Below are 6,528 nucleotides of genomic sequence, written 5' to 3' on the forward strand. Positions count from 1 at the left end.
TGATGTAATTATATTGGTTTCATAATTATGGTGAGTTTTTCGAGTGGATCTGCATGTAAGTTTGCTTTGTCTTTTGAGACTTTACTAATTATATACTAAAGTGTTAGATTATTTATATATGAATCAATGAAAATGAGAGAGCTAAATTGTCCTTCACTAACAGTTAAATTTATATGTATAATAAAAATACTATTAGGTGCAAATTAAAAAAACAAATAAAACAGAGTATTTCTCCGCGTACCCACTTTTTAGTGAACTCACTCTATGAAATCTCTCGTGGTGCACCAAAAAAAAAAAGATTTTAAACGAGTAAACCTAAAACATGGTAATTGAACACTAAATGATTTAGATTACCATGTAAAATATAAAAAGAAGTATTAGTCAAATATATAGTTAATTTACTAAACATATTATATTATTCTTATTAAAAAAATAGCTCCGCGGTGTACCGCGGGTGAAAATCTAGTATATAGTATGTGGCAAACCTCCTCTCTTGAGTTAGCTTTTGGGAGTGAGTTAGACCCATTACTAATATGGTATCAAAGCTCATGGTTGGTCCAACAAGCAAATTTCCACAAAAATGGCTTCCCTCCTATGTGGTCTATATAAGTGGCATGTCTTGTTGTATTTCCGAAATGTTGGGCTTGGGCAGTTTCCCGTTAAACTGTTTCCCACTCACATCTCGAGAGGAAATATTCTAATAAACCGTTGTAGCGGAAGACTTCGGCTGTATCGCGACTTCTTCTAAATTTAAATGAGAAATCCTTAAGGGAAAGTGCACCTTTTAATATTATAGATGGAGCAGCAGCAAGGTTGAGATTGACGCTTATTGTACATCAGAGTTCAGAGCTTAAGCGATCTTAGAAATCATCAATGCCAATTGGCAATTTAAATGGAATTTTATCAACAAAAATCATAAACACATTTTAGATCTTGTCGGCACTAATATATTTTGCTTGGTTATAGCGGATACATGGCCTTGTTTCGCAAGCAAACGATAAAAAATCAAATCATGATTTTGTCAATAGTTTTGCAATTCTTTAGCGACTTAATTCAATAGTTGTGTCATTGAACCGCTCGCTCTGATAAAGAGCACGCCCCGACAGTGCCATTGTGAGCTCATTTCCCTGCATTATTGATTCAGTATCGTGAATTATAGATAGTTTGTCACTTTTAAAATCAGAGCTCCTCAGGTTAAAACATCATCATCCAATCAAATATATATCTTTTTGATTAAAAGCATGCTAACATAAAAGAAGAAAGGGATCGTAAAAGTACCAAAAAGTATTCATTAAATTATTCAACAACATTGTCTTTGAAATCACTTGCTTATTTTTTTAACTGACAAGTTTCATTCTTATAGTTGGATTAGAACCAAACTTGGAACATAATTGAAAATAAATGGGTTCCACCACTCCATGTTTGTAGATTCGACATAAGAGATTACTGTATAAGATTCTTCGTCCCCTCCAATAATGAAAAGGGAAAAAGATGGCTAGCTACATGAAGTATAGGTGAATACATGGTCACACATATTAAGTATACTATTGTATACTCAACTATACAAAGTATATGTATTGCATGGCCACATGTATGAACTATATGACGTCATATGTTCAACATCATAGACATATAATCTGGTACACTGATTGATTAATTCCGGTGAAGACCGATGTTGACTCCGGTGTTGACCAAAAAAAATTATAAAATTAAAAATAAAAACTAAAAAATTACTATATTTAATCATTTATGGTTTTTATTAATTAAAAATATTATATTCAATATCTAAATATTTTTTTATATATTTTTAATGTATTCATTCTTGGAAGATTTTCAAAAATACCTCTTTTCCTATGTCATTTCAAAAATACCCTTTTATGTTGTCCATTTTAAAAAATACTCCTTTTCTATATATAAAATAACTAAATTCTAAGCCTTAAACTCCAAATACTAAATCCTAACTCCTCAAAACTATATTATAAATATAAAATAGAGAATCCAAACCTTAGAAAAAATCTAAAAATTAAATTAACATTCTTATACTTAGTTAATTTTCAACTTTAAAGCTAAACTAATAGTTAAATAAAAATCACTGATAATTATTTTCAAGATATAATATAAAGGCATTTGCAAAAATACTCTTATTCTATACCCTTTTGCAAACATACCCTTAAATCAAATATATTTGTTTTGCTAAAATGAATTTTTTGTATTTTTATCTTTTATTATTAAAAGTAAATATTGTGAATCTTGTTGTTGTTGTTGTTTAATTTATATGTTATTTTGAGTATGTAAATTTTAAAGTAAAGAGTATCTAAAATTTTGTATACCATGCAAAATTTAGAGTAAAGAGTCATATACTCAATCTTTTGCATATTATTTTCTAATGAAAGTAGTTGAGTTTGATTTTATTGATTTTGTAGTATAAATATTCTGATTATCAGATATATATATATATATATATATCTTAAATATAATTATAAATGATTTTTATATCTTGAAAATAATTATAAATGATTTCTGTCTTGAAAATAATTATAAATAATTTTTATTTAACTATTTACTTTAGCTTGAAAAATAAAAAGTAACTAATTATAAGAGTGAATATATTAGAGATATATAAAAAATATTTGGATATTGAATAGAATATATTTTTTATTCATGAAAAACCATAATTAATTTAGTATAATAATTTTTTATTTTAAATTTTAAAAAATTTAAAATATTTTTTTTTGGTCAGTGTTGGTCAACGCCGGAGTCAACGTCGGTCTTCGCCGGAGTCAGTCAACCAGTGTACTGGATTATATGTTTAGGGTGTTGACCACATAACGTCATATAGTTCATGCATGTGGTTATGTAATACATATACTTCGTGTAGTTGATTATATAATATTATACTTGGCATGTGTGACCATGCATTCTCTGATACTTCATGTAGCTAGGCATCTTTTTTCCTAATGAAAAACTTGTTTATGCCGGTCTCCAAAATTCTATCACAACACAAGGCCACTTTCTTCTCCTCGACAAATAAAAAACTGAAGAAAAATGGAAACCATTTATCGTGGGTGGATATATCCACTGTAAACGATTTGCTCCACTCCAACACACCTTTAATATCAGTATCAATTTTATTGGTAACCCACAACGTTAATGTACTATCGCTCTTACTTAACACTGAAAGTTGTTTTTCTCCAACAACTGATAGAGCCATCTGATCAACAACCAGAGGAAGGCACATAGGTTTAAATCTCTCTGCTGTAAAGTCAAAACATAGTAAGAATTCATCATAGACTTTTGTATCATAAGCAAGCCAGTAACTATTTCCCTTCAGTGAGACGCCAATAGGTGATATCAGGGAGCAGTCGAGAGTGACAATATTATCAATCACCCTCCATGAATCAGAGTTAAAATCATATATTTCATACCCATCAAGTTCGTGTGGTAATTTATCGTGACGTGTCCAAAACATCAGCATTTTGTAGTTATGGCCGGATTTCGTTTTTTTGTATCCTAGAGCAAACGTAGATCTCCAATTATAACTGGTTTTAGGTGGGATCCACCTGGTTTCGCCCAAACAAGGGTTCCAAACAACAGGTCTATTATCTTTGGTGATGCATAGCAACAAACCTTCGCAATGAACAACTAAATCTACGTCGAACTCTTCTAAACTAGAATGAGAATCCTTTAGGCCAAGACCACCCTTAAACTCTAGAGATGGAGGAGCAATTTTGAGATTGAGGCTCATTGAAAAAACCCTATACTCCTTCAACATGAGAACCATAGACTCCTTTGGTGCTTTACTTAAGTGCTTCTCAGTGAATCTTTGGTCTTTGTAAAGACTTCCATAGTTTGCAAGTAGATCTTAATCGTTTTAAAGCTGTGGCTGGAACCCTAGAAAGTATTTCCTCTACCATATCTAAAGGAAGAATTACGGACATCATCATTTTTTTCTCCCAAGAAATAAGACAGCTACTTGTCTTATATAAAGAACAATTCCTCCTCCAAGTAGTATTTTTCTTTTTTTCCTTTGTGGATTCACTTTTATAGAATATTTTTACTTTTTCATAATCATAGAGAATATTCATTAGTTAAAACAATTAGCAAAATAAGTACTTTTGGATAAAATCAGAGTTAAAATCACAGATTTCATTCCTATTTTAGATAAAGATAGTAATCTGGAATCTAAAATAGATATTTTAAAATATTCATTATTTTTATTTTAAATTATGATTTTAAAATATTCATTAAGATTTTAAATTATGATTCTCCTAACATCTTCCTTCTCTCTAAAGTATTCATTTTTTTTTTTGAAAATAGGAAAATAAATATTTTTGGAATGGTAGTTATAAAAAAAAATTTATAAAAATCCAATATTTATTTATCACCAATACATTTATTTAATATTTAAAATATATTTTGTTGTTAATTATTAAGTAAGACTATTTTAGTAATTTTACATGTTGAAAAATAAATTTTATAAATGAAAAAATTTAAGAAACATAGTATTTCTCAAAACTCTAATTCTTTATTATCTTAAAATATAATAATTTTGAATATTTTTTCAAAAGTAATCAATCATTTACTTCAATTTTCATTGAAAATACGTGTCAACATTGTTTATTTACAATTTGCAAGAGTAATTCTGGAACTATCGTATATTGTGAGTGAAAACAATTTTGCATGAGAGAATCATAATTTTACATATTTATTTATCATATGTATTATATGATAATTCAAAACAATCTGTAAATGAAATAAAAGAAAGATTATAAGAGAATCATAATTTAAAATCTTAACAAAACCTTCCAAATTTAGTTCTTAAAATAATAATTTGGATACTTAGATATAGAATCTTACTTTTTAAAATTCTGACTGGTTTATAATATTTTTGCAGCACTTTTTGCTCAAAAATACTTTTTGGAAAGTTTTTACATTTAATGCATTGACTTTAATAGTAGTTACCAAAACTTCAAAATTAATTATAGGTAAGATTTAAAAAAATAAGGAAATCTTTCTACCTCATTCAAACATAAATATATGATTCCCTTTTATTTTTTTATTTGAATTTATATTTAAATTATCATGAATTATTTTATAATACATTTAATTATAAAAATTATGATTTTTTTCCTGCATATGATGTAATACAAAATTTTAAAATGGACATATATTACTCAATAGATGAATAAAAATATGGGTACAATATCCCACATCTTCTAAAAAAAATTGGGCAATGGTTCAGAATCATACTATAAAAGAGACCAAAATGATTCTGAATACAAATGAGTAGAAAGCTTGATTTATCAGGCATTCAAACTTTAAAAACTTTTATTTGGTTTATTCCGGTTCTTTATTTTAAAAAGTTAAATACGATAAATATTATACCATAGATACACAATAAATATTAAAAATTAAGATGATATAGTGTGAGATAAAATATATCGGGACGGAGTTATATAGCGGAACGGATTTTATCGATATTTATATAAATTAAAAAATATCATTAATTCGGTATTACAGAAGTAAAACATCATTTCATTATTTTGTTAACACTGTCGGTATCAGAGAATATACATATCTAATTAAATTGATTAAATAAATATTATGTAAAAAATAAATTATATTGCGGTATTATATGATTTATTTAACAATTATTATATAATTATAACATATTTAACTAACAAATACAACTTATAATTTAACTATTTTAATTATAAATAATTTACTCCGCAGTGTACCGCGGTCCTAATCTAGTGTACTTTTATAATATTCAAACATTTAGTTTTGTTTGTTAATATAAACTCATATTCAAATTCATATTATTTTGTAAGTGACAAATTATATTATTAAAAAAGAAAATGAAGTTTATTTTTCGAACAATCTTTAGATTGAAGTTCATATCATTTTATAATTATCACTCAGCAATTTAAATTCTACTGCTAGATTTCATGATTTTATTAAATTATTTTGTGTTAATAATATTGTTTTTCTATATTTCATTCCATTAATGCAATATATTCTTTCATTTTGTTTTAATCTCAAAGACAACTGTTTTGAATTAAGTTGTTTCCAAAAAATACTTAAACCTCAAATATTAAATTAAAATAAATATCATAACAATATTTAGCTATCTATATTGGATAAAAAAATGTAACAATACATATATCAAAAATAAAGTTTGAAATCATTATTTCAAATAAGAGAGATGTAAGAAAAATAAATCTGATAAAATGGACATTAAAATAAATATTGCATAATTGAAAAAATACTTGAATATGTTACAAAATAATCAAACATCCTAAGTAAATAATGTTGATGGATCTTTTGAATTCTATTCACTTGTTGTGTGGTAATTGGAATTGATATTTTTTCTTAATCACAAACAAACTTGAAAGTTTTATTATAGCCATCAAAACTTTTATTTTTATATGTGAATTTAAATAAAAATACGAAAACAAAATAAAAAAGTACAATCTAGTAAGATGTTAGAAATAAAATAAAATTGACAACAACTTTAAGGGGGGGGGG

General features: G+C 26.6%; 1 pseudogene; it reads right to left on the reverse strand.

Annotated features, from left to right (window-relative positions):
- LOC109126516 lies at positions 2,939–3,944 on the reverse strand (annotated as a pseudogene).

The sequence above is a fragment of the Camelina sativa genome, chromosome 2 (assembly GCF_000633955.1).
Source record: "Camelina sativa cultivar DH55 chromosome 2, Cs, whole genome shotgun sequence".
Lineage (NCBI taxonomy): Eukaryota > Viridiplantae > Streptophyta > Magnoliopsida > Brassicales > Brassicaceae > Camelina > Camelina sativa.